This window comes from Pseudophryne corroboree, unplaced genomic scaffold (assembly GCF_028390025.1).
Source record: "Pseudophryne corroboree isolate aPseCor3 unplaced genomic scaffold, aPseCor3.hap2 scaffold_507, whole genome shotgun sequence".
NCBI classification, from domain to species: Eukaryota; Metazoa; Chordata; class Amphibia; order Anura; family Myobatrachidae; genus Pseudophryne; species Pseudophryne corroboree.
In genome coordinates this window covers 251742-260478 of record NW_026970112.1, presented here as the reverse complement: position 1 = coordinate 260478, position 8737 = coordinate 251742, and the positions used below count along the sequence as shown (strand labels likewise).

The following is an 8737-nucleotide window of genomic DNA, read 5'->3' as shown; positions in this document are numbered from 1 at the left end:
CATTGGCGAGAGACTGAAGATATTCCAGGATGGAAGGCTTGGGAACACTATCCGTTTTTCAGTTGTGGAAGAGTTGAAAGACCGGATTGGACTACATTCTATAGTAAAGGATATCTTTGTATTTATTAATCCTCCCTTTATATGTGTCTGTCTTTCAATAAAGCTTCGGGCTTGTGATTCCCTCACCCTCTTACACTCCACACACATAGCCTTATTAACTGTTGTATTATTGTATAGTTTAAATGTATAGTGCAGTTCATGATTTATAGTGTAGGCTGGCCTGTGCTGTAGTTCTTGAACTGTACTATACCGACAGCATTTGTATTGTGTTTTATCTGTGCTGCAACACAGTACTTATGTGTGTAATGTTTATGTATGTTTTTTTGCTTCTTTATGTCAATAAAGACTGCTTTTTCAATCCAATATCTGAAAACAATCAATGTTTATCTTTGATGGCAATAGAAGTGGTATGATATTTGCTGCTTTTGAAAGGCAATATCTGATATGTCCCCTATCTGGGAACCATATATTAAATGGCTTTTCAGAAAAGGAAGATGGTAGAAGAGCTTTCAGTTCTTGTTGGACCGATGCACATTTCCTATTCTAGCCTCCAAAAACAGATTCAGTTGCATTTTCCAGCGTGTTTTAAATGTGCCTTTGCAAATGTCTTACATCGACAAACTTATTTAGTACTATTTTGCAAATAGGGTTACATTGTTGCAACATTGTGTTCCCTAATTGCTTGATTTTTTAAATGCAACAATTGATAAAGACACCTGATAACTGCTCTGTGGAGTCTTATTTTGCGTCTACTTCTTATCTCCATTTAATTCCCTACCTCTAATCAAGGCATTTTTAAATGCTGGGGGCTGCCAGGACGTGAGGCCTACCTAGACTTTAGATCTGAATTTGAATGTACTTGTGAACTAACTTAATTTCCTACTTCTAAATTCATTCCTAAATTCACTACTTACATGAATCCTGTAGTTGGGCATTTTGGGACTTCGATTGTGGGCATTGTTTTGTGTCCAGACCAGCAGCAGGTGGTGTGCATTTGCTGGAAAGGCATCGAAGACCTCCGATATGCTGCATCTCCTGATGTGTGTCTCTCTCAAGTGGCTGTCAGCAAATGCCTGCTAGATACCCCATTCCAAGCTGATTGTGACATCACGGAACATGCATCATAGAACAGGCATGCTAGAACATGGGTCTTCAACCTGCGACCCTCCAGCTGCTGTGGAACTACACATCCCAGCATGCCCTGCCTCAGTTTTAGCATACCTTAATAGCAAAACTGTGGCAGGGCATGCTGGGATGTGTAGTTTCACAGCAGCTGGAGGGCCACAGGATGAAGACCCATGTGCTAGAGCCAAGCCGCAGGTACATTGAATGCTAGCAAGCTGAATGTTTAAATCCTTTTTGTTCCGCAGCATTCCAATGCGGAAGATTCCATGGAACCAGAGATTATTCCATTGAGAAGGACATGCTGCCTGGATGACTGCACTGTGCAAATTAAGTCACGGAGCCAGTTGGCTTGTGGGTGGCTCTGGTCACTGGGTGGTTGGGTGGGTCGTGTGTCGGAGGTGGAGCACATGCAAATGATTGTGTATCATCCAGCTAGTGAGAGAGAAAACTCATGCAGGAGTGTGCCTGCTTGTCAGTAGGTTATGCACCTTTCCAGACGTCAAATCTACATGGAGCAGCTGGAGAGGACAAGAGCAGGTTTGCAAAATATAGACAGAAGAGCTCTCCAGCCTAGTTTGCTGTCTGTTTCCACTTCTCTTTTCTTGAGCCGCTCCCTTCTATGCCCTTGCGCACTATCCTGACTTCTCCCGTCTGCTTACTTTGTGCCTTCCAATGCACAATGCAAACTACAGGTAGTGCTGCAGGGCCCACACCCTTTTACTTGCCTTACAGAGCAGCTCTGGAGCTGTTACAGTGCCCAGCTGCTGCAAGAAATCAGCTTGAATGCTTCAGGGGCTGGGGCATAGCCAACATGAGCCCCACACCGAAGGAGGGTGGAGGTGTTTAATGCGAACTAGAGGTCATCCAAGCGCCGCAAAAGGCCGCCATGCCCTGCACGCCCCTTTTCTCTTTTCATATGCAGACGAGGGTTAAAGCCAACTTTGACCCACTGCTTGGATGGCATTACCATATGCAAATCAATCTGCTGCAGGCCTTCCCCCAGGAATGCTTGCACTAGTTGTTGCATTTGGTTTGTTGTTTGGGGGTGCTTCAGTATTAGGCAGCCTTCTGCCCTCCCATGTTCATCTGAAAATATGTGTTCTCCCTGCAGTTGTTGTCCCCAGATGAGAGTTCCCTTGTGCTGCCTCAGTTGAATCTCCTTTACTTGACAGAGATGTGCCTGAGCAGCGGCCCTCTCCAGCCCTATCCCAAATCATACTTATCGTGCATAGGAGATACCATGGTCATGAAGATTGTTATCCCAGGGTGAGGTTCATTCATTGCATTCTGGGTATGCTGACCCCTGTGATTTCCCCAAATGTGGGAAACTTGACTGCATTATTTGTAGTAGTGGGGGACTGTGTTTGTGCTTTCCTCTGGTAAAAGTCAGATTTCTTTGTCTCATTTCTTCCTCTAGCCTTGTTCTTCTTTCGAGAGTTCCCTTGTGCTGCCTCAGTTGGATCTCCTTCACTTGACAGGGGGGTGCCCGAGCAGCGACCCTCCCCAGCTCTAGCCCAACTCCTACTTACCTGCCAGGTGAGATACTATGATCATGTAGGTGCTTCTCCCAGGGCAAGGCTCACCCATTGCACTCTGGGTGTGCTGCTCCTGCGATTTCCCCAAATGTGGGACACTTGACTGCATAATTTGTGTTTCCCCTGGTCGGCTCTCGTATAATTCAGATCTCTTTGTCTCAGGTCTCTCTCCAGCCTAGTTTGCTGTCTGTTTCCACTTCTCTTTTCTTGAGCCGCTCCCTTCTATGCCCTTGCGCACTATTCTGACCTCTCCTGTCTGCTTACTTTGTGCCTTCCAACGCACAATGCAAACTACAGGTAGTGCTGCAGGGCCCACACCCTTTTACATGCTTTACAGAGCAGCTCTGGAGCTGTTACAGTGCCCAGCTGCTGCAAGAAATCAGCTTGAATGCTTCAGGGGCTGGGGCATAGCCAACATGAGCCCCACACCGAAGGAGGGTGGAGATGTTTAATGCGAATTAGGGGTCATCCAAGCGCCGCAAAAGGCCGCCATGCCCTGCACATCCCTTTTTTCTTTTCATATGCAGACGAGGGTTGAAGCCAACTTTGACCCACTGCTTGGATGACATCACCATATGCAAATCCATCTGCTGCAGGCCTTCCCCAGGAATGCTTGCACTAGTTGTTGCATTTGGTTTGTTGTTTGGGGGTGCTTCAGTATTAGGCAGCCTTCTGCCCTCCCATGTTCATCTGAAAATATGTGTTCTCCCTGCAGTTGTTGTCCCCAGATGAGAGTTCCCTTGTGCTGCCTCAGTTGAATCGCCTTTACTTGACAGAGATGTGCCTGAGCAGCGGCCCTCCCCAGCCCTATCCCAAATCATACTTATTTTGCATAGGAGATACCATGGTCATGAAGATTGTTCTCCCAGGGTGAGGTTCATTCATTGCATTCTGGGTATGCTGACCCCTGTGATTTCCCCAAATGTTGGAAACTCGACTGCATTATTTGTGGTAGTGGGGAACTGTGTTTGTGCTTTCCTCTGGTCAGCTCTGGTAAAAGACAGATTTCTTTGTCTCAGATCTTCCTCTAGCCTTGTTCTTCTTTCGAGAGTTCCCTTGTGCTGCCTCAGTTGGATCTCCTTCACTTGACAGGGGGGTGCCCGAGCAGCGACCCTCCCCAGCTCTAGCCCAACTCCTACTTACCTGCCAGGTGAGATACTATGATCATGTAGGTGCTTCTCCCAGGGCAAGGCTCACCCATCGCACTCTGGGTGTGCTGCCCCTGTGATTTCCCCAAATGCGGGAAACTTGACTGCATAATTTGTGTTTCCCCTGGTCGGCTCTCGTATAATTCAGATGTCTTTGTCTCAGGTCTCTCTCCAGCCTAGTTTGCTGTCTGTTTCCACTTCTCTTTTCTTGAGCCGCTCCCTTCTATGCCCTTGCGCACTATCCTGACTTCTCCCGTCTGCTTACTTTTTGCCTTCCAACGCACAATGCGAACTACAGGTAGTGCTGCAGGGCCCACACCCTTTTACTTGCCTTACAGAGCAGCTCTGGAGCTGTTACAGTGCCCAGCTGCTGCAAGAAATCAGCTTGAATGCTTCAGGGGCTGGGGCATAGCCAACATGAGCCCCACACCGAAGGAGGGTGGAGGTGTTTAATGCGAACTAGGGGTCATCCAAGCGCCGCAAAAGGCCGCCATGCCCTGCATGCCAATTTTCTCTTTTCATATGCAGACGAGGGTTGAAGCCAACTTTGACCCACTGCTTGGATGACATCACCATATGCAAATCCATCTGCTGCAGGCCTTCCCCCAGGAATGCTTGCACTAGTTGTTGCATTTGGTTTGTTGTTTGGGGGTGCTTCAGTATTAGGCAGCCGTCTGCCCTCCCATGTTCATCTGAAAATATGTGTACCTCCTGCAGTTGTTGTCCCCAGATGAGAGTTCTCTTGTGCTGCCTCAGTTGAATCTCCTTTACTTGACAGAGATGTGCCTGAGCAGCGGCCCTCCCCAGCCCTATCCCAAATCATACTTATTTTGCATAGGAGATACCATGGTCATGAAGATTGTTCTCCCAGGGTGAGGTTCATTCATTGCATTCTGGGTATGCTGACCCCTGTTATTTCCCCAAATGTGGTAAACTTGACAGCATTATTTGTGGTAGTGGGGGACTGTGTTTGTGCTTTCCTCTGGTCAGCTCTGGTAAAAGTCAGATTTCTTTGTCTCAGATCTTCCTCTAGCCTTGTTCTTCTTTCGAGAGTTCCCTTGTGCTGCCTCAGTTGGATCTCCTTCACTTGACAGGGGGGTGCCCGAGCAGCGACCCTCCCCAGCTCTAGCCCAACTCCTTCTTACCTGCTAGGTAAGATACTATGATCATGAAGGTGCTTCTCCCAGGGCAAGGCTCACCAATTGCACTCTGGGTGTGCTGCTCCTGCGATTTCCCCAAATGTGGGAAACTTGACTGCATAATTTGTGTTTCCCCTGGTCGGCTCTCGTATAATTCAGATCTCTTTGTCTCATGTCTGTCTCCAGCCTAGTTTGCTGTCTGTTTACACTTCTCTTTTCTTGAGCCACTCCCTTCTATGCCCTTGCGCACTATCTTGACTTCTCCCGTCTGCTTACTTTGTGCCTTCCAACGCACAATGCGAACTACAGGTAGTGCTGCAGGGCCCACACCCTTTTAGTTGCCTTACAGAGCAGCTCTGGAGCTATTACAGTGCCCAGCTGCTGCAAGTAATCAGCTTGAATGCTTCAGGGGCTGGGGCATAGCCAACATGAGCCCCACACCGAAGTAGGGTGGAGGTGTTTAATGCGAACTAGGGGTCATCCAAGCGCCGCAAAAGGCCGCCATGCCCTGCACGCCCCTTTTCTCTTTTCATATGCAGACGAGGGTTGAAGCCAACTTTGACCCACTGCTTGGATGACATCACCATATGCAAATCCATCTGCTGCAGGCCTTCCCCCAGGAATGCTTGTACTAGTTGTTGCATTTGGTTTGTTGTTTGGGGGTGCTTCAGTATTAGGCAGCCTTCTGCCCTCCCATGTTCATCTGAAAATATGTGTTCTCCCTGCAGTTGTTGTCCCCAGATGAGAGTTCCCTTGTGCTGCCTCAGTTGAATCTCCTTTACTTGACAAGGGAGGCATTTTGGATTTTTTCTTTGGGTACCCTTACACCTGATGGTCTGAATGAGAGCATCGAACTGAACAACATTGGCAGTCTCTGAAGATTTTATCTATTGATTTACCTAATATATTATTTATTGAATATCCATTTATTGTATGTTTAATAAATAAACAAAATTATTAGAAGTAGCTATTTTGGAAACAGCTTTCCTCTTAGGATGAAACTGTATAATCCTGTTGTGTGTATTCCTTTAAAGTTCCTTAGTAAAATCCACTAGTAATGATGAACATCAGATTTCTTCCTCCATCCTCTTTTTACACTTTCTCTTGGTTCTATATATATATTTTTTTTTCTATTTTTATTTTTTTCCCCTCCTTCTCCCAAAAGGCCACCCTCCCTCCCCCCCCCTCCCTGTTTTAAATTTTAAAATCTTTAAATATTTAAATCTTCGAATCCTTAAATTGTCTGTTTAATATTTATTTTTTCTTCAATTCTTTTTGTTGTTTAAACAGCAATGTAATTATTCCAGGGGTTAAAATAATGAAATATAGAAATAATATTAACAAAAATTAAAGGTAAAAATGAATTGATAGAATGATCCCATTAAAAGTAAATAAATAATATGGATGTTAAGCTGAGCAGGTTGGATTCGAACATGGGACTAGTTGCATAGAGTGCAGGTGATGTTTCCCCTGCGCCACAAGAACTGCTTTAGTAGTGGCATGGATTTATGTTACCCTAAAAGGTTTTATATAAGTAAATGGGGATCCTTAGTGCTGAGTCTCTGAATTATGTATATGTGATTATAGATATGAGGTATTGATTGAAAGATTATAGGTTAATCTGTATATAGATTATATATTTTCTGTTATTTTTTAAACCACCTTGTTGCTTATTTTATTATTATTTTTAATCACCATGTTGCTTATTTTTATATTATGAAATGCCTTTATATGTGCAATTGCAATTAGAAAGTTGTTCCATATGTGAGTCATTACATGTATGCATCCAATTAGTACATGTATGTATCCAATCAACTAATTAGTAATACTATTGGTCCGGTGCATTTTAAAAAGAGCCTGCTAGGCTGCTGATGTATCCTCTGACGAAACCGCTCTTGGATAACAGCGGAGAAACGCGTAAGGAAGGTGATTACCGGACACTCTGATTGCTGAGATATAAGCCCGTTCATGAACGAGCTACATCACGGCGGACGTCTGATGTAAAGACAGCGGTGAAGGGGAAAAAGCAATTTGAGACCGAGCAAAAGGAGGTCTCTACCCCACGGCAGGGAGAAATATCCCGACCGCGAGTGCCAATAAGATCCAGCCACGGTTAACGGGGGTCGTAGCATACCGCTGTGTTTCACCAACCATCACAGCGCTCTCCCCCTGTTTTCTTTCATTACTCACGTGAGTTACATATGAACTTTAACTGCAGTAAATAAGAGGCGTTGGTTACAACTGTTGCTGTTCATCCACAAGAAGGAATTTAATGTATCAATTACAATTGGAAAGTAACGATTAAATTACAACAGCTGTATCCAGGAGGATTTTTTGGACACTTTAATAAACATTCCGTTGTCATCAAGGGCAATATGAAATAGATCCTGATTACATTTAGATATGGATAGTGGTGCCTATATATGTTGACTCCATTGTAATTTATTGAATGTGTGTTTCTTCTGTCTATATATATTTTTTAAAAATAAAGAGCTTGTATATTTTATTTTTTGCGCTCCCTTGATAACAAGTGTGATTATCTTTAAAATTTGGTTTATTATTGGTAGAACAGTACTACCTATGGGAGCAGCATTTTATAATATATGGTGAAAATTAATAGATGTATAAAGATTAAATAAGCAACAAATTGGTGAAATAGATAAGTTTTGATAGGAGCGCTGGGTTCTATATATATATATTGACATTTGGTTATATATATGTATAGACTTTATAAATTCTTGACAGAGATGTGCCTGAGCCCTCCCCAGCCCTATCCCAAATCATACTTATTTTGCATAGGAGATACCATGGTCATGAAGATTGTGTTCCCAGGGTGAGGTTCATTCATTGCATTCTGGGTATGCTGACCCCTGTGATTTCCCCAAATGTGGGAAACTCGACTGCATTATTTGTGGTAGTGGGGGACTGTGTTTGTGCTTTCCTCTGGTCAGCTCTGGTAAAAGTCAGATTTATTTGTCTCAGATCTTCCTCTAGCCTTGTTCTTCTTTCGAGAGTTTCCATGTGCTGCCTCAGTTGGATCTCCTTCACTTGACAGGGGGGTGCCCGAGCAGCGACCCTCCCCAGCTCTAGCCCAACTCCTACTTACCTGCCAGGTGAGATATTATGATCATGAAGGTGCTTCTCCTAGGGCAAGGCTCACCCATTGCACTCTGGGTGTGCTGCTTCTGCGGTTTCCCCAAATGTTGGACACTTGACTACATAATTTGTGTTTCCCCTGGTCGGCTCTCGTATAATTCAGATCTCTTTGTCTCAGGTCTCTCTCCAGCCTAGTTTGCTGTCTGTTTCCACTTCTCTTTTCTTGAGTTGCTCCCTTCTATGCCCTTGCTCACTATCCTGACTTCTCCCGTCTGCTTACTTTGTGCCTTCCAATGCATAATGCAAACTACAGGTAGTGCTGCAGGGCCCACACCCTTTTACTTGCCTTACAGAGCAGCTCTGGAGCTGTTACAGTGCCCAGCTGCTGCAAGAAATCAGCTTGAATGCTTCAGGGGCTGGGGCATAGCCCCACACCGAAGGTGGGTGGAGGTGTTTAATGCGAACTAGGGGTCATCCAAGTGCCGCAAAAGGCCGCCATGCCCTGCACGCCCCTTTTCTCTTTTCATATGTAGACGAGGGTTGAAGCCAACTTTGACCCACTGCTTGGATGACATCACCATATGCAAATCCATCTGCTGCAGGCCTTCCCCCAGGAATGCTTGCACTAGTTGTT

The 8737-nt window shown here is 45.0% G+C and overlaps 8 non-coding genes across 8 annotated transcripts; all 8 read left to right on the top strand.

Annotated features, from left to right (window-relative positions):
- The first annotated feature begins 2400 nt into the window (after positions 1-2400).
- Positions 2401-2564, top strand: LOC135030897 (U1 spliceosomal RNA). The gene has a single exon (XR_010226825.1). It is a non-coding gene; the product is annotated as a U1 spliceosomal RNA (small nuclear RNA).
- A 142-nt stretch (positions 2565-2706) lies between these two features.
- On the top strand, positions 2707-2869 carry LOC135030908 (U1 spliceosomal RNA). Its single transcript, XR_010226835.1, has one exon. It is a non-coding gene; the product is annotated as a U1 spliceosomal RNA (small nuclear RNA).
- Positions 2870-3539: 670 nt separating this feature from the next.
- LOC135030890 (U1 spliceosomal RNA) lies at positions 3540-3703 on the top strand. The gene has a single exon (XR_010226818.1). It is a non-coding gene; the product is annotated as a U1 spliceosomal RNA (small nuclear RNA).
- A 152-nt stretch (positions 3704-3855) lies between these two features.
- Positions 3856-4018, top strand: LOC135030909 (U1 spliceosomal RNA). The gene has a single exon (XR_010226836.1). It is a non-coding gene; the product is annotated as a U1 spliceosomal RNA (small nuclear RNA).
- A 671-nt stretch (positions 4019-4689) lies between these two features.
- On the top strand, positions 4690-4853 carry LOC135030894 (U1 spliceosomal RNA). The gene has a single exon (XR_010226822.1). It is a non-coding gene; the product is annotated as a U1 spliceosomal RNA (small nuclear RNA).
- Positions 4854-5005: 152 nt separating this feature from the next.
- On the top strand, positions 5006-5168 carry LOC135030885 (U1 spliceosomal RNA). The gene has a single exon (XR_010226813.1). It is a non-coding gene; the product is annotated as a U1 spliceosomal RNA (small nuclear RNA).
- A 2621-nt stretch (positions 5169-7789) lies between these two features.
- On the top strand, positions 7790-7953 carry LOC135030888 (U1 spliceosomal RNA). The gene has a single exon (XR_010226816.1). It is a non-coding gene; the product is annotated as a U1 spliceosomal RNA (small nuclear RNA).
- A 152-nt stretch (positions 7954-8105) lies between these two features.
- Positions 8106-8268, top strand: LOC135030883 (U1 spliceosomal RNA). The gene has a single exon (XR_010226811.1). It is a non-coding gene; the product is annotated as a U1 spliceosomal RNA (small nuclear RNA).
- Positions 8269-8737: the final 469 nt, after the last annotated feature.